The 24,733-nt window shown below is 43.4% G+C and overlaps 1 long non-coding RNA gene and 1 pseudogene across 1 annotated transcript; both read left to right on the forward strand.

Moving 5' to 3' along the window:
* The first annotated feature begins 3,822 nt into the window (after nt 1–3,822).
* LOC148928637 (uncharacterized) lies at nt 3,823–5,613 on the forward strand. The gene is made up of 2 exons (XR_016128750.1): nt 3,823–5,223; nt 5,324–5,613. It is a non-coding gene; the product is annotated as an uncharacterized LOC148928637 (long non-coding RNA).
* Nucleotides 5,614–18,496: 12,883 nt separating this feature from the next.
* Nucleotides 18,497–20,348, forward strand: LOC125190988 (inorganic phosphate transporter 1-4 pseudogene; annotated as a pseudogene).
* Nucleotides 20,349–24,733: the final 4,385 nt, after the last annotated feature.

Below are 24,733 nucleotides of genomic sequence, written 5' to 3' on the forward strand. Positions count from 1 at the left end.
TTCACTTTTATTTCAAAACTTAGAAGGAAAAAAACGAATAACCCAAATTTGAGTTATCAACCATATTATTATTGATGTCGCTATTCTGAAAACGATGAGATTAAACATTTCATATAATCTGTTGTATTATCTATTGTTGATAATTCGACAGAAAGTCAAAGTTTAACCGTTGACAAATTTAGTAAAACATAAATTATTATCCGGTTGCACATTATAATTGGTTATTTTAATACTAGTTGACAAATTTGGCAAAACATATATTTTTATCCGGTTGCACAGTATAATTAGTTATTTTAATCGTTGACAAATTTGACAAAACATAAATTACACTCGTGTTGCACATTCATTCTTTTGAATTTTTTAGTAATACGAGACTACTCATTCATCAAATACGCTTTCACGAGTTTCATCTCTATTAATCATAGTACTAAATTACACTTAAGTAGACCCAAATTTTTGAAGCTCATTGGATCTTTGGTGATTTGACTTTTCTGATATTTTTTAAAATCTAAAAAATTGTACACAAAAATTTTGAATGGTAACGTCTATTTGTAATTCGATAAATGCCACTTTTGGTAAATTTTTCCATTACCATAAATATTGTTTGTAAATATTCGGAACCAGTTTTTATTAACACTACTGTTTTGGTTATTTGGTAGATGTAAATACCAGCACAATATATAGCTGCCAACTACTCCCCTTTCCCAACTAATGAGTCTTGATTTGCTATTTCCATCCACCGTCCCACCTTAAGAGTCCTATTTCACTTTTATCATGAATGGTAAGTAGATCCCACATTCCACTTGCATTTTATTATAAAATAATATATATAAGTAGGACACATATTCCACTAACTTATTCAAACTGTTTTTTACATTTCTTAAAACTCGTACTCTAACTAATTAGAACTCTTAAGTTGGGACGGAGGGAGTACTTTACTTTAAACTCAAATCTCTTATTCCTTTTAAAAAATACTCCATCCATCCAGTGGCGGAGCCAGAAATTTCATCATGGGGGGTCCAAAATTAAACTTAAAAAAAATTACATAAATTAAATTATAAGGTTCAAAATGTAAAGTTAAATGCAATCACATCATAACATTTGTCTTCTATTCTTCATTTTCTGAAATTGCTGCATAATAGTTTCATTGGTAACTTTAACCAACACATCCTTTTTCCATATAAGGAACTAAGCAATCATTCAACTGATGAAGAATCAACAGAAGAAAATTTCTTGAAATAACGATTCATATACCTACAAAAATAGTCAACACTGATTAAGTTTGCAAAATATAAATCATACACAAAAAAGGATAAAGTTCATCTTATGCTTCACAACTAAAAGAATAAAGAGAACAAATATACAATATGCTCAAATCTAAAATGTTGTTGTCACAAATCAAATAGTGTAAAACTATTAATACATACACAAGAATAGAGGTTAAAGAATTCCAACACAGAACCACCATAGCCATTGAATTACATAAGCTATCTTCTTTCTCCCCATTTGAATTTTAGGTGTACCAATTTAGAGCTTGAATATGATTATTTAGGTCTCAATTTACATAACTATTGCAGTCAAACAAAAAAACAACATATGTAGAAAAATCAATTGAATTATATTTGAGTTTTAAAATATAACTGGATTTCAGATTACACGGCAGAAGTAGTAGAACGGCGGCTGAAGGAGAAAACTAATTAAGAGGAAACGATTTATGGAGTATTCCCCCCGTCCGCCATTATGAGTCTCATTTATGGGCGGTTCGGGTTTTAAGAAATGTTAAGAAAAGTGGGCGGTTCGGGTTTTTTTGTATGGTTTGATTTTATCTTGTCTTGGTTTCCTTATTGTACAATTTCTGGAGCAATCCACTTTTGGGATTGTTGAATGTAATAATGTTTTGAGAAGATGATATATATGGGATGAGGGTCTTACTTAACCCTCCGCCGTGAAGGCGTTAAAAAAATAAAAAAAAAAGTGGTCGGAAAAAAGTTAGTGGAATATTGGTCTCACTTGTATATATTAGTTTTAAATGAATGTGAATGAAATGAGTTAGTGGAAGGTGAGACCCTATTACCATTTATGGTAAAAGTGAACCGGGACTCCTATTCGCGGACGGACTAAAATAGAAAAACAGGACTCCTATTCGTGGACGGAGGGAGTATAATTGTCACGACCGCACTTTGCTAAGGATAGCGAAAGCGGGTAAATCGCGACTAATGGGGGATTAAAGAAACGGGGAAAGAAAAAGGGGGAAAGAACTTGTGAATATACTCGAAGGCCAAATCGAACACTTCATAGAATAGAAGCCAAATGTACCATTTCATGGTCTTAGAACTAGAATGAATATTACATCAATCAATCAGAGTTCGAAGGTGAGATTCTAAGATGTCTCACTTCACAAAAGAGCAGCGGAATAAGTCCATACTAGACGACTTCGTGTATGAAGACACGAATCGTGAAAGATCCACTTGATTATTTAGTAGCATCGACTCCGATCATTTCTCCCTCCTCTTGACGTTCAACCTGCACATTTATAAATACATGCAGGGCTGAGTACAGGAGTACTCAGTGGACACATGCCGAAAACAAAACATACAATATATAGTTGTCATCCATCTACAGTATCGCACGGGGGTTTTTCTTAAAAGGCCCGAGCATACTAAATTCTCCGTGATCTTAAAAGTTCGATTGATCAATCTATGTTCTTTGAAACACTCGCCAAATCTGTGTATCGTGTACCGTGAAGGTGGCCACCTTCAGCGGCCACATCGCCGGCCAACAGCTGATGGCTCACGGCTCTCGTGCACATTATTCCGAACAGGATTTGCGGTCCTATTGGGAACCGAATTCTTTAAACTCGGGCTGGCATCGCCAAAACCCACGGGCTACAACCCCAACAGATAGGCCTCAAAACAAACATTTTATGGCATGACAACAACTTTAAAGTAATCACTACTTCATTTTGAGAAAATGATTTTTCATAACTTCAAAAGTATTTGCTTTATATCCACACTATAGTGCTGGATATTAAAAGAAAGCCCACCTGATATGCTTATGTCTCAACTCAATTACTCGCTTTGGCCTCACTCGCCCTCGAGCAATTTATCCCTTGAAAAATAAATAGTGTAGCACGCTAATTAATACTTGAATTATTTCTCTTTAGAAAGAATGCATGCATCCTATTGGATAGCACCTATATCTCAGTCTCGGCCTATAGGATTTTTCTTAATCCTACCTCGGCTTTACTACTCTGCAGAGTTTATTTATTCTCTTTATTAACTTGGAGAAATTAAATATTCGGGCACTTATTAACAAGAATAGGAAATTCTTGGAAAGTCTCTTCTTAAATCCTTTTCTTCGGATTTTTCTTGAGGCCGCCCATGGCGTCGCGGGGCGACGCCGGTCGGCTTTCGCGTCTCCCACTTTACTACTTTATTTTTCCGGAATCTAAATAAATTATTTGGAAATTAACTTATCAACTTTCGGGCTCCAACTCGAGTCCTTAAATTAAATTCCAACTTCTCATAATTAAGTCCTTGGCCCAATCTACTAATTAAAAAGACTTAGCCTCACTACTAAATTTGGTCCAGCAACTTCATTTGCCTTAGGCCCAAGTTTCTTTTTGAAATAAAGTGGAATAGGCCCAAAGTAATATTTGATTAGCCCAAATATACTCCTATCGGTCAACTCCCTCTAACATCATTCTTTTACTTCTTCCCCAAAATTTCCAATTAGAGTTTTCCCACTGAGAAAGCAGCGGCGAGTTCTCCTCTTCTCACGCCTCTTCTCCGGCGAAATCGCCGCTAGCTCATGGCCTCTCCGGCGGTTTCGCGCCCGGGGTGACTCCAATCCCCCCCTCAAATCGGACTTCTCTCTCATTCACTTCTCCATTCACCAATTAAGTTTTTCAAATCCCTAAAATTAGAGAACACGGCAGCGCGCCTTTCCTCTCCGGTGAAATCGCCGCTAGCTCGACGGATTTCAGAGTCCCGTCGGCGCGTACTCCTTCCTCCATCGAGTTCTCCTTCTCCAGCGAACGCTCTCCGGCGAGTTCTCTTCCCTCTCGGCGACGTCAGCAGTGGAGAGGAGGCGTCGCCTCAACTCCGTGCCTCCGTAACTCGCCGCCTCGCCGGGTGCTGCTCTGTGTCGGCGCCTCCTCTGCGTCGCCGGCGAATTCGCCTCGGCGTTCTCCGACGAGCGCTCTTCGTCCAGCGCCGGCGTCCTCGGCGAACCTAGCGGCAGAGAGGAGGCATCGCCTCCTTCTCCCTCTCTCAGCCGCGACCTGCAGCTTCTTCGCAGGAGCTTCCGGACTGCGTCGACGCTCGCCCGTCGCCGGGTCGCCTCGCCCCTGCTGCCGCCGTGATCCGCAGCTTCTCCGCGGAAGTTCTTCGGCTCCGTCGACGCTCGCCGTCGCCCGGTCGCCCCTCCGCCTAAGCTAAGTCCTCTCCTCCCCTACCCCTTACTCCTTTTTCGAGTTATGGCAGTAGCTTATTTTTGGAAAAGAAATTCTCCATTGGAGTCTTGTGTGGCTTATGGTGGTAAATTGCTCAAATTGAAATCTTGCTAAGTTCTTGCTTATGATACTATGCCACTGAATTCTTAGGGAGGGGGTATCATGCGGCTATCTCTAATTTTGCATAGCTCTAAGCTCTTGAGCTTCAACTTAGTGTTACATGATTGCTATTGTTTTCATCCTTGCTGTGAGGATCCTATGAAAATTCTAAGTTCTTGTTTCTAGCTATTCGTTGTTCTACATGATGCGAGAGGGTGTTGAGGAATTTACCTCACTTGGTGAATCCTTGAATCTTGGCTGCCACTTCCTTCTCTCTGCCACCGCCTCTCCTTCGATACTTCTTACAAAATTCAAACTTTGGGGTGCTTGAGAGGTATGGGAGAGAAGTGGCGTTGGGTGGTTTATATAGCCACTTTGCTTGGCTGTTTGTGATTGGAATCTTGGAGGCAAAGGCTCCTATTTTGGGGTTGCTAGCTCTTTCTCTTTCGAGCTTGATGATTGTGAGATTCTTGCCAAATTGATGCAATTTTTGGATGACATCCTTGGCTGTATTTTCAGCCTTGTTCTTGGTGTAAGGAGGGGTCTTGTTTACTCCCTTTTAGGCCTAGATGATGACTTCATCCCTTGTCTACTATTGTCTCTATTGCTCTATGTGGAGAATTGGGGATGTCTCGGTTCTTGGGCATATTTTTCGATTCCATGGCAGCAATGTGATGTCTTGATCATCAGTTATACCTTATTGGTGAAAGCCAAAATCCTTGTTCTTTTATTGGAATTTTTCTAACCTCTTTGGTGGCTATTTCTTTGTAGGTTTCTTTGGTGTAGCTTGGCTATCAAGGTGGTGTAGAAATCGAGAGAGAGGAAGAGATGATCTTCCTCAAGATCCTCATGATCCTCTTCTTGGAAAGATCCAAATGTTGGTTTGGAAACCATAGTCATACTTTCCATTTTCATGTAATTAGAGTCTCTAGAGAAGAGTTGTAATATAAGAGTGTATTGTCACTCTCACCTATGTAAGCACTATGTGAATAAATTCTTCGACACTCTTGTGCAACTTTTTCTTCAATTATTTATCTAATAAAAGCATAGCTTTACTTTTATCCTTGACATAAAACTTCCTTGCACTTTATTCATCCAACAAGAATACTTAAATTACTCCAAAGTCGAATACAACGAGGAAAGTACGATTACACAACTTTTAAGAGAAAATTAATTAAGCTACTAAATCCGATTTATCTCAAAAGAAAGGATCAAAATTTCCGGGGCGTCACATTCCACCCTCCTTATCAGAAATTTCGTCCCGAAATTTGTGCAGCTCTACTCGAAAAGTTCGGGGTAACGTTCCTTCATCTTATCCTCCAACTCCCACGTGGCTTCTTCTTGCCCGTGGTGCTCCCACAGTACTTTCACCGAAGTGATAGACTTATTCCTCAATTGTTGCACTTTTCTATCCAAAATTTTCTTTGGCTTTTCCTCATAGCTCAGATCCGGATTTATTATCATCTCTTCTTGGTGAATCACGTGCTTTGGATCAAAAACATACTTTCTAAGCTGAGATACATGGAACACGTTGTGAACGTTTCCAAAGCTTGGCGGTAGCGCCAATCTATAAGCTACTGGTCCGACCGCTTCCAAAATCTCATATGGTCCTATATAGCGGGGTCGGAGTTTTCCCTTGACTCCAAATCTGGTGATCCCTTTCGAGGGTGATACTTTCAAGAAAACCTTATCTCCCACATTAAACTGCAAATCCGTCCGCCGAATATCTGCATAGGACTTCTGTCTGTCCTAAGCCTCCTTGATCCTCTCTCGGATCTTTCTGACAACTTCTATCATCTCTTCGACCGCATCTGGGCCCAGAATTTTCCTCTCACCAACCTCGTCCCAATAGAGGGGTGATCTACACTTTCTTCCGTACAGAGCTTCGTACGGAGCCATATCAATCGTTGCCTGGTAGCTATTGTTATAGGCAAACTCTATTAGCGGCAGTACTTGTTCCCAATTGCTCCCTCTATCGAGCACTACTGCCCTTAGCATGTCCTCTAGTGTTTGAATTGTTCTCTCCGACTGCCCGTCGGTCTGCGGATGAAAAACAGTGCTAAAATTCAGCTGCGTCCCTAGCTCTTTCTGTAGGCTCTTCCAAAATCTGGACGTGAATTTAGCATCTTTGTCTGACGTAATCGTCGCTGGTATGCCGTGCAGGCGAATGATCTCCTTCACATACAACTGGGCTAGCTTCTCCGCCCCGTATGTGATAGGTATCGGTACAAAATGGGCGCTCTTAGTGAGACGATCCACTATCACCCAGATTGCAGTATTTCCTTTTTGAGATTTCGGCAATCCCGTAACGAAATCCATAGCTATGTGTTCCCATTTCCACTCGGGAATCTCCAATGGTTGCAACTTTCCATAAGGTCATTGGTGTAGTGCCTTCACTTGTTGACAGGCAAGACACCTCTCAACGAAGGATGCTATATCTCTCTTCATACCGTCCCACCAGAACTTCTTCTTCACGTCCTGATACATCTTTGTACTCCCTGGGTGGGCGGTGTATGGAGTATCGTGCGCCTCGCTCATTATCTCGTTCCTGAGCTCTTCCTGGTTCGGTACACACAATCTCCCTTCGAATGTGAGGGCGTTATCTGCCTCCTCCTGGTAGTTATTTTGTTCGCCCGTTCTCACTTTTAGGCGTAACTTCTCTAGAGTTTCGTCCCGTCTCCGGGCCTCGATGATTCTGCCTCTCAAATCGGGAATAACTACTAGAGTAGAAACTATGCCTTCTACAGTTTCGGGTGCTCGTACCATTTCTAAATTCATTCTATCGAATTCTCGCAGCGATTCCTCTTCCTGAGTGAACAGGACTGCCACTTGGTGCTGAGTCTTCCGGCTCAACGCGTCTGCCACAACGTTGGTCTTGCCTGGGTGGTAATTTATGCCGCAGTCATAGTCTTTTACTAATTCGAGCCATCTCTTCTGTCGCATATTCAAGTCCTTCTGCTCGAAGAAGTATTTGAGACTCTTGTGGTCCGTGAAATTTTCACACCTAACTCCATATAGGTGGTGTCTCCAAATTTTCAAGGCGTGGACCACTGCCGCCAGTTCTAGGTCGTGTGTTGGATAGTTGAGCTCGTGTGGCCTGAGTTGCCGTGACGCATAAGCGATCACCTTCCCATTCTGCATCAACACACATCCAAGTCCGCTCTTGGAGGCATCCGTATAGAGAACGTAGTCCGTCCCTGGCTCTGGGACTGCTAGTACGGGTGCGCTGGTCAACTTCTCCTTTAACAGCTGAAAACTCGCCTCGCACTCAGGAGACCATGAGACTTTGGTTCCCTTCTTGAGTTGCTGAGTCATCGGCCGTGCAATCTTCGAGAATCTTTCAATGAATCTTCTATAGTAGCCAGCCAGTCCTAAGAAACTTCGGATCTCGTTGGGCGTAGTTGGTACCTTCCAATTTCGTACCGCCTCCACTTTTGCAGGGTCCACTCGGATCCCTTCCGCTGTCACAATATGTCCAAGAAAATTCACCTCATTGAGCCAGAATTCGCACTTGCTGAATTTGGCGTACAACTTCTCCGCCCGAAGCGTCTCTAGAGCAGTCCTTAAATGCTCCTCATGTTCCTTCCTATTCTTAGAGTATATCAGCACATCGTCGATGAAGACTAGGACAAACTTGTCGAGGTAAGGATGAAAAACGCGGTTCATCAGGTCCATGAACACTGCCGGTGCATTCGTTAGTCCAAACGGCACCACCGTAAACTCATAGTGACCATATCTGGTTCGGAAGGCCGTCTTGGGCACATCCGCTGGTTTAATCTTCAGCTGATGGTATCCCGACTTCAGATCCATCTTAGAAAATACGCTAGCTCCTTTGAGCTGGTCAAACAAATCGTCGATTCTGGGTAAGGGATACTTGTTCTTGAGAGTCAGCTTGTTAAGCTCTCGGTAGTCCACACACATCCTCATGGTCCCGTCTTTCTTCTTGACGAACAGTACAGGTGCTCCCCATGGCGATACGCTGGGTCTGATGAATCCCAGGTCCAGGAGTTCTTGCAGCTGTACCTTCAGTTCATCTAGTTCCTTTGGGGCCATTCGGTATGGTGCCTTTGATACTGGAGCAGATCCTGGTTCTAGATCTATAGTGAACTCCACTTGCCTGTCTGGCGGCAAACCCGGTAGTGTGTCAGGAAACACATCCGGAAATTCGCGAGCGATGTCGACCTCTTCCAATTTCCTTTCGTCTTTCTCCTCTTTGTTCAAGTAGACAAGGTATGCGGGGCATCCTTTCCCCATCAGTTTGTTGGCTTGCAACATCGAGATTACAGATTTTCGCGTTCCTAAAGAAATTCCGTGAAAGCGGGTAGCTTCACCTTCGGGGTCTCCTAAAGAAATTTGCCTCTCTTTGCAAAGGATCGTGGCATGGTTTTCAGCCAGCCAGTCCATTCCTAGTATTATGTCCACATCCCACATGATCATAACACTCAAGTTGTTCGCTACAATCTTAAGTTCACCCAGAGTGATCTCTAAGTTCGAGCAAGTGCGAGAAATCTCTATACATCCTCCTACTGGGGAAACTACTTCCATTCTATGTTCTGACTCTTTAGTAGCGAGTTTCAAAGTAGTCACGCAATTTGCAGAAATAAACGAATGCGAAGCACCAGTATCAAACAGAAGCATAACAGGGGTATTGAAGAGCTTACCCATGCCTGCCAAGTTTCCCTGGTTCACCTCTGGCTGCTTCTGCCTCATTGCATAAGCTCGAGCCTGTGATGGGAGTTTTGGCCTCTGCTGTTGATTCTTTGGCGCCTGTTGTGGATTTGCTCCAGGTTGAACATTCATTGCGCGCAGTTGAGGGCGCTGAGCTGACGGGTGAGATTTTGCTCCCGTCCCTGAAGTCTTGTTTGGGCAGTATTTGGCAAAGTGCCCAGTCTTCCCGCAGTTGAAGCAACCATCAGTCCCTGACTTGCAAATGCCACTGTGCAGTCTGTTGCATTTGGGGCATAAGTTAGACTTTGGGGTATTCCCCTTGAATGATCCAGGGGTAGTTTGGTATCCGCCACCTTGTGGCTTGCTTGGTCCATATCCTCCCCGCTTAGGCTCAGATTGGGCCTGCGGTCCTTCCCATTTCCTCTTGTCCCTGAATGCTTGGGACTGAGCTGGGGGTGGAGCATGATTCACAGCTGACCCAGTTTTCTCTCCCGGCATAGCTGCCTCAATGTCCAGTGCTCGTCCTAGAGCTTCAGTGTAGGACAGTCCTTCATGACTGGCCAAAGTCATCCTTATCTCGTACCTCAGACCGGTACAGAATTTCTAGGCCATCTTTTGGTCGGTGTCCACCTGATCTGGTGCGTACCGAGCCATCTCACAGAACATACGATCATAATCAGTCACTGACATCCGTCCTTGTTTCAGATGGTAGAATTCTACCTCCTTCTTCTTCCGGTAGCTCTTAGGGATGTACTTGCCATAGACCTCAGCTTTAAATTCCTCCCAAGTCATCTCCCTGAGCTGCTCTGGAGTCATGGTCTTCTTCCTTGCTTCCCACCAGAAGTCAGCAGGTCCAATCAGTTGAAAGGTCACGCAAGACAGACGCTCTTGGTCTGTGCAGTGCAGAAAGTTGAATATGCGCTCCAGTGCGCGTATCCAAGTTTCAGCAACAGTTGGGTCTCCTAACCCATTGAACACTGGTGGATTCTGTCTCAGAAACATCTCTTCGACCCTACGGTCCTGTGGCTGGGGTGGTGGTGGAGGTGGTGAAGGCGGTGGAACAGGTGATGGGGGTGGTGTTACTTCATACCAATCTCCTTGTACTTCCTCCTCCAAGATAGGGAGTTCCCTTCGGCCTCGACCTCGGCCTCTCCCACGTCCTCGGCCTCGTGGCCCATCAGCTCTTCTTGGAGGCATCCTAATTGTTCGTGCAATTACTCATTAAGTACTATCAAAATTTTGAGGGCAAAACATAACAGCTGAATCATAGAAGCGAACACAACTTTTACAAGATAACTAATTTTCCATAAAAACCATCAGACCAGTACATCCTCATAGGAATAAAAGAGTCTGCCTCGAAAGGACTTTTTACAAAAGATGAATCCTAAAACGTACACCCAAGTACGTATTGTGAAGCCCCGATACTGCGGAACATCACTAAAGTACGTAGCCACTGCCCTCCTAACATCCCGGGTCTTATGTGCTAACAAAACGTGATCTACTGAAAGTCCTAAAAAGAAAAGAACAACTACATCAGAACGCCATCATACTAGGACGTTTCTAATGGTACAACCTCTTTACTGCTCATCGTCTGATCCCTCCGAGCTCACTCCCGAGCTCCCCTCAAAGTCATCATCACTGTCCTCGACCAGAATGGGATCATCTGCCACTGCTCCCGATAGATCCTCGTGTGCAGGCTGGGGCACCTCTGGGAACAGAGCCTCATCTAGGTCCATCTCAACTCGGAGGGCTTGCAGCCAAGCCTCCCACTCCTCTGACTGTCGCCGCAGCTCGGCGTGAAAGTCCTCATCCCAGACGTGGGCCCGTAGTGGCACGTGCACCTCTAGCATCTGCCCCTCCCTCTCGGGGGCTCTCTCCTGTGCTACCACCGCACGGTCCATCCATGGCTCCCCTAGGTCCTCCTCCTCATCCATAGCAACCATCGGGGCCTTGGCCCGCCCCTCGGGGTCGTACCCTGCGCCATCGAGCCGACGCATCACTGGCTCTCGGCTGGTACCTGGGGGTAGATCTGTAACAGTCTGCCGGGACGACCCTGCCTCGTGGTCGTGAACTCCCCGTGTGCCGTCCTCGGGACGGATCGACGATCGCCACTGAAGTGGGGGTGGCGGTAGGTCACCTTCTGCAATAGGCGGAACCTCTGGGTAGTGTACGGAATGTAGGAAAACGAAAGACACAAAGCCACGAAAATCCCCCACCTCCTCCTGGGTGTCGATCCTCCTATAGATATAACTGCTGGACAGCCACTCGGCCCATGCTCCCCACTCCTCGGGGAGTACGGAGATCAGCTAGTGGATGCCATCGAGCTCAGTAGCGCCGCCGTACTGGTGGGTCCTCTCCCACAGCTGGTAAAACCTGCTCACGATCGGTACTATGCTCTCCCCTACATACGGTCGATAAGCTCTGAACTCGCGGAGCGCGTACTCTGCGCAACTCTCATAAATACTCAACGGGGGTCTAGTGGGGTCACGTCCCTCCATCTACACAAAGGGTACGGCTCGAGTCAGAAGGAGTTACTCAAAGAAAAACGTAGCGTAAGAGTGATGCATGAGAGTCTAAGGCAAAGGAATCCTCAACTAGAGCCACTATACTGTGTGATCTAACGTCAACAACTAAGTTCACACCTCAAATCTAACGTTTCTAAAGGTTCTCGCGAAACGTGATGGAATCGATACTCTCTTTCGGATCAAATCGAGTGGCATAGCCACCGCGAGGATCTATCTTGTGCTATTCCCTTATAGCATCGTTCCTCATTTTCCTTTTCAGCATTTGCCCCTCTTGTGCTCTCGTGCACTGGGCGTCGGCTCTTCTCGCGCAAAAAGTCGTGTCACCGCAGATTCACGCTTTCGTGCCTAACTCTGTCTAGCATTGTCTTAAAATTGTTGCTTAGGAAAGCAATTATAGGATTTATAGTTCATCCTTTGTAGTCTCATTTTGAGCTACATTCTTCAAGGAAACTCTTTTTCACACTATGTTCTTTCATTCTCGACTAGGATTATCTCTGGTCACACTTGCATCGGTTATCTCAAAATTCCACTTCTTTACTTCCAACTTGGTTGAACGTCATGGAGATGATCGAGTCAATTTCTTGGAATGATCTAGTGAACAAGTCTAGATCTTGACTGAAGAAAGTTTGGATCTCAGAGCAAGAAAGAAACTGTGTGCTCTGATACCACTCTGTCACGACCGCACTTTGCTAAGGATAGCGAAAGCGGGTAAATCGCGACTAATGGGGGATTAAAGAAACGGGGAAAGAAAAAGGGGGAAAGAACTTGTGAATATACTCGAAGGCCAAATCGAACACTTCATAGAATAGAAGCCAAATGTACCATTTCATGGTCTTAGAACTAGAATGAATATTACATCAATCAAACAGAGTTCGAAGGTGAGATTCTAAGATGTCTCACTTCACAAAAGAGCAGCGGAATAAGTCCATACTAGACGACTTCGTGTATGAAGACACGAATCGTGAAAGATCCACTTGATTATTTAGTAGCATCGACTCCGATCATTTCTCCCTCCTCTTGACGTTCAACCTGCACATTTATAAATACATGCAGGGCTGAGTACAGGAGTACTCAGTGGACACATGCCGAAAACAAAACATACAATATATAGTTGTCATCCATCTACAGTATCGCACGGGGGTTTTTCTTAAAAGGCCCGAGCATACTAAATTCTCCGTGATCTTAAAAGTTCGATTGATCAATCAATGTTCTTTGAAACACTCGCCAAATCTGTGTATCGTGTACCGTGAAGGTGGCCACCTTCAGCGGACACATCGCCGGCCAACAGCTGATGGCTCACGGCTCTCGTGCACATTATTCCGAACAGGATTTGCGGTCCTATTGGGAACCGAATTCTTTAAACTCGGGCTGGCATCGCCAAAACCCACGGGCTACAACCCCAACAGATAGGCCTCAAAACAAACATTTTATGGCATGACAACAACTTTAAAGTAATCACTACTTCATTTTGAGAAAATGATTTTTCATAACTTCAAAAGTATTTGCTTTATATCCACACTATAGTGCTGGATATTAAAAGAAAGCCCACCTGATATGCTTATGTCTCAACTCAATTACTCGCTTTGGCCTCACTCGCCCTCGAGCAATTTATCCCTTGAAAAATAAATAGCGTAGCACGCTAATTAATACTTGAATTATTTCTCTTTAGAAAGAATGCATGCATCCTATTGGATAGCACCTATATCTCAGTCTCGGCCTATAGGATTTTTCTTAATCCTACCTCGGCTTTACTACTCTGCAGAGTTTATTTATTCTCTTTATTAACTTGGAGAAATTAAATATTCGGGCACTTATTAACAAGAATAGGAAATTCTTGGAAAGTCTCTTCTTAAATCCTTTTCTTCGGATTTTTCTTGAGGCCGCCCATGGCGTCGCGGGGCGACGCCGGTCGGCTTTCGCGTCTCCCACTTTACTACTTTATTTTTCCGGAATCTAAATAAATTATTTGGAAATTAAGTCCTTAAATTAAATTCCAACTTCTTATAATTAAGTCCTTGGCCCAATCTACTAATTAAAAAGACTTAGCCTCACTACTAAATTTGGTCCAGCAACTTCATTTGCCTTAGGCCCAAGTTTCTTTTTGAAATAAAGTGGAATAGGCCCAAAGTAATATTTGATTAGCCCAAATATACTCCTATCGGTCAACTCCCTCTAACATCATTCTTTTACTTCTTCCCCAAAATTTCCAATTAGAGTTTTCCCACTGAGAAAGCAGCGGCGAGTTCTCCTCTTCTCACGCCTCTTCTCCGGCGAAATCGCCGCTAGCTCACGGCCTCTCCGGCGGTTTCGCGCCCGGGGTGACTCCAATCCCCCCCTCAAATCGGACTTCTCTCTCATTCACTTCTCCATTCACCAATTAAGTTTTTCAAATCCCTAAAATTAGAGAACACGGCAGCGCGCCTTTCCTCTCCGGTGAAATCGCCGCTAGCTCGACGGATTTCAGAGTCCCGTCGGCGCGTACTCCTTCCTCCATCGAGTTCTCCTTCTCCAGCGAACGCTCTCCGGCGAGTTCTCTTCCCTCTCGGCGACGTCAGCAGTGGAGAGGAGGCGTCGCCTCAACTCCGTGCCTCCGTAACTCGCCGCCTCGCCGGGTGCTGCTCTGTGTCGGCGCCTCCTCTGCGTCGCCGGCGAATTCGCCTCGGCGTTCTCCGACGAGCGCTCTTCGTCCAGCGCCGGTGTCCTCGGCGAACCTAGCGGCAGAGAGGAGGCATCGCCTCCTTCTCCCTCTCTCAGCCGCGACCTGCAGCTTCTTCGCAGGAGTTTCCGGACTGCGTCGACGCTCGCCCGTCGCCGGGTCGCCTCGCCCCTTCTGCCGCCGTGATCCGCAACTTCTCCGCGGAAGTTCTTCGGCTCCGTCAACGCTCGCCGTCGCCCGGTCGCCCCTCCGCCTAAGCTAAGTCCTCTCCTCCCCTACCCCTTATTCCTTTTTCGAGTTATGGCAGTAGCTTATTTTTGGAAAAGAAATTCTCCATTGGAGTCTTGTGTGGCTTATGGTGGTATATTGCTCAAATTGAAATCTTGCTAAGTTCTTGCTTATGATACTATGCCACTGAATTCTTAGGGAGGGGGTATCATGCGGCTATCTCTAATTTTGCATAGCTCTAAGCTCTTGAGCTTCAACTTAGTGTTACATGATTGCTATTGTTTTCATCCTTGCTGTGAGGATCCTATGAAAATTCTAAGTTCTTGTTTCTAGCTATTCGTTGTTCTACATGATGCGAGAGGGTGTTGAGGAATTTACCTCACTTGGTGAATTCTTGAATCTTGGCTGCCACTTCCTTCTCTCTGCCACCGCCTCTCCTTCGATACTTCTTACAAAATTCAAACTTTGGGGTGCTTGAGAGGTATGGGAGAGAAGTGGCGTTGGGTGGTTTATATAGCCACTTTGCTTGGCTGTTTGTGATTGGAATCTTGGAGGCAAAGGCTCCTATTTTGGGGTTGCTAGCTCTTTCTCTTTCGAGCTTGATGATTGTGAGATTCTTGCCAAATTGATGCAATTTTTGGATGACATCCTTGGCTATATTTTCAGCCTTGTTCTTGGTGTAAGGAGGGGTCTTGTTTACTCCCTTTTAGGCCTAGATGATGACTTCATCCCTTGTCTACTATTGTCTCTATTGCTCTATGTGGAGAATTGGGGATGTCTCGGTTCTTGGGCATATTTTTCGATTCCATGGCAGCAATGTGATGTCTTGATCATCACTTATACCTTATTGGTGAAAGCCAAAATCCTTGTTCTTTTATTGGAATTTTTCTAACCTCTTTGGTGGCTATTTCTTTGTAGGTTTCTTTGGTGTAGCTTGGCTATCAAGGTGGTGTAGAAATCGAGAGAGAGGAAGAGATGATCTTCCTCAAGATCCTCATGATCCTCTTCTTGGAAAGATCCAAATGTTGGTTTGGAAACCATAGTCATACTTTCCATTTTCATGTAATTAGAGTCTCTAGAGAAGAGTTGTAATATAAGAGTGTATTGTCACTTTCACCTATGTAAGCACTATGTGAATAAATTCTTCGACACTCTTGTGCAACTTTTTCTTCAATTATTTATCTAATAAAAGCATAGCTTTACTTTTATCCTTGACACAAAACTTCCTTGCACTTTATTCATCCAACGAGAATATTTAAATTACTCCAAAGTCGAATACAACGAGGAAAGTACGATTACACAACTTCTAAGAGAAAATTAATTAAGCTACTAAATCCGATTTATCTCAAAAGAAAGGATCGAAATTTCCGGGGCGTCACAATAATTTTGTTGAAATCTATCTTTAATATTATACTCCCTCCGTCCCCGAATACTTGACACAGTTTGATCCGGCACGGGTTTTAAGAAATGTAATGGAAAGTGTGTTGAAAAAGTTGGTGGGATGTGAGTCCTACTTTTAAAGTATTAGTTTTATAATAAATGTGAGTATGAATGAGTTAGTGGAATATGGGGTCCACTACCAAAAATGGAAAAAGTGAACTGTGTCAAGTATTCGGGGACGGACCGAAATGGCAAACTGTGTCAAGTATTCAAGGACGGAGGGAGTATATATTATAAATTATAATTAATGTGAAATTACTAAAATACCCCCAGGTTTTTTAAAAATTAGTGGGGGGACCATGGGCCCCCCTAGCCCCACCCTCCCTCCGTCCCTGCATCCATCCATAAAAAATAGTTTTATTTTACCATTTTGGAGTGTCTACAAAAAATAGTCTACTTTTTATCATTCTCTTTCTTATTTTTTCTCCTCTTTTTCTTACTTTTTCTCTTTTACAGTATAACAATTTTATGGTTTGAGACTTTGAGTCGAAACAATTATGTTTGTTACTTTCTTTTTCTCATGTTTTTCTCTCCGTATTATGTTTTGGATCCTAAACAGTCTAAATTGTTCAATTTTTTAGCCAAAACTTGATATAAACATTAATTGTTTGTGGTCGTAACGTTTTTTACAATATAATAGTCATATTTTTTAATTTTTAGCCCCTCCACTAAAATTAGTCTCGTCTCTTTATTTTAAGTTTTTAATTCTAATGGAGTATCCAATTTATACTAACAATCTGTCAATCAAATTTTATTTCTCTCTCATATTTTACAAATTTTTCATTAAAAGTCATGTTGCACTATTTTTTTCTACTGTAGTATTCTTTCTATTTTCATAAGAAATTAAAATTCTCAACTTTCCAAAATTATGATCTTAGCACCAAAATTCTAACCATTCAATCATGCTGCCACCTTGTCGATAAGTCCGATCAACGCTCCAAAGTTGGTCGTCGTGATGTGACTGGTCGATTGTCAGCATTCATTCACCTATGGAGGTTTCTGACGTGGCCAGACTTATGCGTTGGAATTGTGACTTCATGGAAATATCAAAATGATAAATGATTATAATTTTGTCGAAAGAGAGAGTGAAAAATGTCACTGATGAATCGAGTCCGTTTTCCAAAAAAAAAAGCTGCGAATTAGTATCCTTTTAATATTACTCCTATTATTCTAAATCAAGTTATTTCTGTGAAACGGTTGAAGTAAAACAAATATTGTTAAGGTAGTAAAGGGACTCAAAATTAGTAGTATTGTCCGTATCCATGAAGTCCCAACCATTGACTTTGAATAAAATACTACTAGCAGCTAAAATCTTCATTGATGACATGTTGCACGAATATTAGTATTGAGTGACTTGTCTCCGTACACACAAAGCTCAATTGAATTATACTCTAAATTATTAGTATTACTATTAAACATTTCAGTCCTTTTTTACTTGAATTATAATTATTGTACCTAATTCCTCAATATAATAGATATACTTATACTGGGGAGTGTTAGGGTGCCACCACTTCTTAAAATTACATTATACCACCATTCTTAGCCAATCATTTGTACACGTGGACGAATAATAAGCTGTCATGTGGCAAAAAAAAGGTAAAAAACACGGCCAGCAATATGCAACACTATATACAACAATTTTTCTCAGCCAGCAATATCAACACGCTATACAACAATCTATAGATTGTTGTGTAGCGTTTATAATATTGTTGTATATGTGGTGTCACAGTGTCACTTTAAGAGGTATTGACATTTTAACACAAACCTACTTATATACTCCATATTGTACTCCATATTGTAATGTTTATGTATATGCCTATGCAAACTTTGTTTTTTTATTTATTTAATAAACAATTAAGTATTCAATTATAGGTATTTTGATAATACTTATTTAGATAACCATTTAGGTGCACTCTCTATGTGCACTAATGATATTTTAATCTATCTTCGCTTTTAAATGTTTTTAATATATACTACACTTTTTGTTTCATTTCACTCTCATTTTCTTTCTTATACTAAGATTCTAACTTTCAATTGGTCTCTTTTTAACTCACAAGTTCAATATTCCAAATACTTTCATAACATATAAGAACTTAAGACATTACACTTTTAAGCATCATTTAGCCCAAATTAATGAAGAAAGAAACAACAATAAACAAAAAGATTAAAAAAATAAAAAGGTTGGTCATCAATCAGCTAGTTTTATCCATGGGCATGTCATTATCTCCAGACACGTTCACACGCCAGATGATTCAAGCATTAATTTTGTATGATATTATATAGAGGAGTTGCAGAAGCAAATATTTATGACAGGCAAGATAGATTTGACCTGCTAGGGTATATGCCATTAGATGCCGCATATTGCTAACTATGTCAACTCATTTAGGCACCTCACTACTCATATAAATAATCGCCTCTAATCATCGACTCCACCATCCACACTTGAACTCAAAGTCTCTCCTTCATCGGTACAACCTTGATTGGAAGAGACAAGAAGAAATTAGTAAAAGAGATGGCTAGACAACAGTTAGAAGTGCTAAACGCACTTGACGTGGCCAAAACCCAACTCTACCATTTCACCGCAATTGTGGTTGCTGGGATGGGCTTCTTCACCGATGCCTACGATCTCTTCAGCATCTCCCTGCTGTCCAAGCTTCTCGGCCGCATCTACTACACTGTCCCCAACTCCCCCAAGCCCGGGACTCTCCCCCCGAGCGTCTCCTCCTCCGTCACCGGTGTCGCCCTCGTCGGCACCCTCGCCGGCCAGCTCTTCTTCGGGTGGCTTGGTGACAAGATGGGCCGCAAAAAGGTGTACGGCATGACCCTCCTGATCATGATCGTCTGCTCCATCGCCTCCGGCCTCTCCTTTGGGAGCTCCCCCAAGGGCGTCATGACCACGCTATGCTTCTTCCGCTTCTGGCTCGGCTTCGGCATCGGCGGCGACTACCCCCTCTCCGCCACCATCATGGCCGAGTACGCCAACAAGAAAACCCGCGGCGCCTTCGTGGCAGCCGTCTTCGCCATGCAAGGGTTTGGAATCCTCTTCGGCGGGATCGTCTCCCTGATCGTCTCTGCCGCCTTCGACCACGCCTTCCAGTCCCCGTCCTACGAGCAGAACGCCGCCGCCTCCACCCCGCCACAGGCCGACTACGTCTGGCGGATCGTGCTCATGTTCGGGTCCATCCCGGCGGCCCTGACCTTCTACTGGCGGATGAAGATGCCCGAGACTGCCCGGTACACCGCCCTGGTGGCGAAGAACGCGAAGCAGGCGGCGCAGGACATGGGGAGGGTGCTGAACGTGGAGATCGAGGCGGAGGAGGAGAAGGTGGAGAGGATGGCTCAGCAGAAGGGAAGCAACTTCGGTTTGCTATCAAAGGAGTTCCTGAAACGCCACGGTCTCCATCTCTTCGGCACCACATCCACCTGGTTCCTTCTCGACATCGCCTTCTACAGCCAGAACCTCTTCCAGAAGGACGTCTTCTCCGCCATCGGGTGGATCCCGCCGGCCAAGACCATGAACGCCATCGGGGAGGTGTACAAGATCTCCAGGGCGCAAACCCTGATCGCGCTCTGCAGCACCGTGCCGGGCTACTGGTTCACGGTGGCCTTCATCGACATCATCGGCCGGTTCGCCATCCAGATGATCGGCTTCTTCTTCATGACGGTCTTCATGTTCGCCATCGCCATCCCCTACGATCACTGGACCAAGGAGGCCAACCGGATCGGCTTCGTGGTCATGTACGGACTCACCTTTTTCTTCGCCAATTTCGGGCCCAACGCCACCACTTTCGTGGTGCCGGCGGAGATATTCCCGGCGAGGCTGAGGTCCACGTGCCACGGGATATCGGCTGCGGCTGGGAAGGCGGGAGCCATTGTTGGAGCGTATGGGTTTCTGTACGCAGCACAGAACAAAGACAAGAGCAAGGCCGACGCCGGTTTCCCGCCGGGCATTGGAGTGAAGAATGCTCTCATTGTTCTTGGAGTCATTAATTTGCTTGGAATGCTTTGCACCTTTGCGGTGCCTGAGGCCAAGGGTAAATCGCTGGAAGAAGCGTCACAAGAAACTATAGACGAAAGCAATGGGCCACAAGGACCTTAACTATCTTTGTTCAAAGGGAAACTCTTCCTCATTACTTCAGAAATTAAAGAGAAACTCTCCAGAAAATAGGCACTCTAGACAGAGTGCTGCTAAATTTTAATGGGTATTAGTTTGCTGATAACTTTTCAAATCTATATAATCCTTGAATCCTAATGTAATGTTTGGGCATCCTTATTTTAAGTTTTTGCATTCTCTTTATCCATTATAAATTGAGTTTAATTTGTAACCAAGTAAACATAGTACAATTATGCATCACAAAGAAAAAATATGCTTTTGTGCAAAAATAAGTGTAGGTTAAATGAACAAGTGGAAGTTTTACTAACGCATTTTTTCGAACAATTAAGTTGCAAGAACTTTCAATGTAATTCCTCACTATCTCAAATGACACCATTCTGAAATTTGAAATGATTAATAAATATACAACCAATTCAATTGTTCAACAATGAAAAAACAACAAAAAATATCCAAAACTCATTATCAATATTCAACACTGTTTGTTACGAAAGTGCCCAACTTCTAATCAACTATAGGCTATTCAATCCATCACCCTCCATTGCATCTCCATTCCAACACAATTGCATAAGAGCAGATTTCATCCAACAAATTCTCAAAGCTACGCATGAATTTTGTATGAGAACAATTGTAGTATCATATTTGTTGAATATTTGTGGACCTTCTAAGAGTTGGACTTTGGTACTAATTAGTTGGGCTGGCCCAATCCAATTAATATTAGAGCCCAAGTCTCTGGTGCAGGCCCAATGTGTTAGTTGGCCCGCTACTTACCTGATTACCTGGATGGCCGCCACGTAGGCAGCTCCACGCGGATCCTGGAGGGCAGCCGTTGGATCTGATGTGTGTTTGTTAAGTGAGAAGGAGCCTTCTCTCTTCTCTCATTCAGTTGAAACGTCTGACCTACTCTTTCTCTCTCTTCGAAATCGCTCTACCTTCTCTCTAGCTTTCCGGCGGCTCTAGTCGGAGTTTTCCTTCGAGCTTGTGTTTCCACCGATGATTCTCAGTTTCCTAGAGATCTAGTGGATTAGTTTGAGTGTTAGGCAACTTCTTCGGTTTCCTTCTCAAACCCTAGTGTTGGTCTTATTTCTGTGACCGACCTACTTGGCTTGGAGGTGGTGTGGTGAGAAATCTTGGTGTGCAAAGGTGTTTGGAGAGTCTTGTGGTGGTTCGCGTGTTGAGGAGGCCTACTGTGGTGGTAACCGGTGAAACTTAGGGTTTCTGGGGTCCTTGTTCAGTATTACTCCCTTGTGACGGTTGGTTGAAGCTTTGGGGAGGTTCTTGGCCCGGTGTAGTCGCCTGTTGCGACCTGAGCCATATTCCTGTGCTTATAATCTTGTCTTACTTGTTTACTTTGTACTTTAGATCCTGCGGGATCATTCTTGTGTTACTAACAAATTCTACTTAAGTGTGCAGGGTTATTGAAGGAGATGGAGACTCAAGTTCTGTGTGCTACTTGAACTTAGTCTAGAATTCTTCAATTGTATCTTCTTGTACTCGTGTAGAGTGTAATCTTAGTATCACAATTGTATTGGCTTGTATTCCTGAGATTAGCCATCTCAGACTCAATAAATAAAAGAGGTTCCGGTAATTAGCGAATCCCAAGTGGTCTGATCCCTACAGTGGTATCAGAGCCACGGGGGGATCACTTGGGCGCGCCGGGTCGCAAATTAAGGAGGTGGGCTCGTCAGAGTAAAGCTCGGCCTCCGGTATAGGCCCTGAGGTAAGACGGTTACACCTTAACGAAGGGTAGTAAATTGGCTAAACCTCTCTTTTCTGCTTTCTTAGAACCCTAGGCTTGGGCTTTTGTTGCTGGTAGTAACCGCTGGCCGCGGTCTAGGCTGTGTGCTCTTGTCTTCTTGCATGATCTTGGTGCTTATGGCTTTCTTTTCTTCCGCTGCTTGCTTGTCTTTCTTTTCTTACTCAAGGTGTGTATCTCAGAGCTCTGTTTCTGTGTCTTGAGTAAATTACCTATCCACCCTGTGCCTTAACCGCCTTGAGTGACCCCCTGCGCCCCCATATATTGGGTGATTGTGAACTGGGAAATCCTCTTGCCGGGGTACACGTGACAGATAGGGAGGAACTCACCTAGACTTGATCTTTGTGTGTCTGGGATCACCTTGAGTTGTGTTGCCTGTGGGTGTGCTTGCTGCTAGCTGCATCTGTGATTATTGCATGAAAAATCTCTGCATCTTTGTTCCTAGTGGATTCTTTGATTGTTATTTGTTTAAATCCACTATCTGTGAAAGCAGAGTTGCTTGCTTTGCCCTTGGAGTGTTGAGTTCTTTTGTGTGTGTTAAAATCTTTCTCAAAATGACTCAGCCAGTTGGCATTGTCCCTTTCAATGGGAAAAATGATTTTGTTATATGGAAACAAAAGGTAAAATGTGTTCTGATTCAGCAAAAGGTTTTCAAAGCCATTGAAGGGGTTCTTCCTGAAAATATGTCTGCTGAGAAAAAGGCTGAAATGAATGAATTAGCTAGGTCTTCAATTATCCTCAACCTCTCTGACTCTGTGATTAGAAAGGTTGGGGCTATTGAATCTGCCAGTGAGATGTGGGCTAAGCTGGATACCCTCTATACTGAAACATCTATGTCCTCCAGGATGTATCTCCGGGAAAAGCTTTTTAAATTTAAATTGGATCTTTCAAAGGACATAGATGATAACATTGATATTTTTCAAAAATTGGTCCAGGACATTAAAAGGTCTGGAGATAAAACCATTGATGAGTATACCAGCATAGCCCTCATGAATGCTATCCCTGATACTTATGGTGATGTTAAGGCAGCTATAAAGTATGGAAGGGATAGTGCCCCTCTAGACATGATAATCAGTTCTTTAAAGTCAAAAGAATTGGAGCTTAAAGAAAACTTTAACCCTAAATCTTCTCAAACTAAGGCTTTGAATGTGAGAGGGAGGACTAAATCCAGAGGGGATGGCAGTAATTCCTCTGGGAATGGTAAGAAGTCAAACAGAGGCAGATCTAGGTCTAAAAGTAAAGACCCTAAGTTTAAAAGAAAATGTTTTAATTGTGGTGAGGTGAGTCATTACAAAGCAGAATGTACCAGACCCAAGAAAGGTAAGAATCCAAATGGTAATAATCAGTTGGAGGTTGTTGCTAATCTGGCCAGGGATGATGGTGCAGATGGTGTGTGTTTCATGAACCATGATGTTTTTTCTGTAAACTCTGCCTCTGAGTGTTTCTTTACCAAAAATGACTGGCTAATTGATTCAGGATGCACTTTTCACATATGTCCTTTCAAAGATTCCTTTACTTCTCTCAAACCTGTGGAAAATGCTTTTGTGTCCATGGCTAATTACAAGAAGTGTAAAATCCTTGGCATTGGTACTGTGCTTTTAAAGTTTGAGAATGGATACTTGCTGCCTTTGAAAAATGTGAGATATGTGCCTGATCTGAACTATAATCTGCTGTCTTGCTCTTGTCTTGAATCTGAGGGTTTAGAGGGTAAGTGGGGGCAGGGTATTATGAAGATCTGTAAGGGTGTGTTATGCCTGTTTAAAGCTGTGAAAAAGTGTAATCTGTATGTGTGTACTGCTAAGCCTCTAACTAGTTATGATCATAGTGTAAATCTGGTTAAAATGGATAAGGCTTTACTGTGGCATAATAGACTAGGGCACATGAGTCAGAAGGGGTTAAAACTTTTGAAAAATTCTGATATTTTGAGTGAGTTGGATTTCAAAAATGAGCTCCCCTTTTGTGAAACTTGTGTGATGGGAAAACAGCACAGGGTGTCTTTTCCCACCCCTGTGACTGAAAATGTTAGCCAAGCTGTCTTAGAATACTTGCATATGGATGTTTGGGGCCCTGCCTCTGTTACTACCCACTCTGGATCTGTGTATTTCTTATCCATTGTGGATGATTTTTCAAGAAAAGTTTGGTGTTTTCTCTTAAAACATAAGTCTGATGTTTTTCAAACCTTTTCAAATTGGAGAGTTTTAATTGAAAATCAAACTGGAAAATGTATCAAGACCATTAGGACAGATAATGGCCTTGAGTTTTGCAATGCTCAAATGGATTCTTTGTGTCAAAAATCTGGGATTAGGAGACATAAAACTACTCCTTACACCCCTCAGCAAAATGGTGTTGCTGAGAGGATGAATAGGACTTTACTTGAAAAGGTTAGGTGTCTCTTGTCCAAAAGTGGTTTGTCCAAAAAATTTTGGGGTGAAGCTCTTTATACTGCTTGTTATTTGATAAATAGATCCCCTTCTGTTCCTCTTAAGGGCAGATGCCTAGAGCATGTTTTCACTGGTAGAAAACCCAATCTGTCACACCTAAGGGTGTTTGGGTGTAGTGCTTTTATTCATTCAAAAACTGACAAGTTAGATCCAAGGTCTAGGAAGGGTGTTTTTGTTGGCTATCCAGATGGTGTTAAGGGTTATAGGGTGTGGGTTAGGGATGAACCTGGTTTCAAGGTTGTGGTCAGTAGGGATGTTATCTTCAATGAAGATGACTTCCCCTGTGGTGTCCCCAGGTCCCCTGCTTCTCCATCCTCAGATGGTGAACCTCTTAGTGAGGTGGAGCAATCTGAGGA

The sequence above is a fragment of the Salvia hispanica genome, chromosome 4 (genome assembly GCF_029641045.1).
Source record: "Salvia hispanica isolate PSC_SH4W2 chromosome 4, Shi_PSC_v1, whole genome shotgun sequence".
In the NCBI taxonomy this organism is placed as follows: domain Eukaryota; kingdom Viridiplantae; phylum Streptophyta; class Magnoliopsida; order Lamiales; family Lamiaceae; genus Salvia; species Salvia hispanica.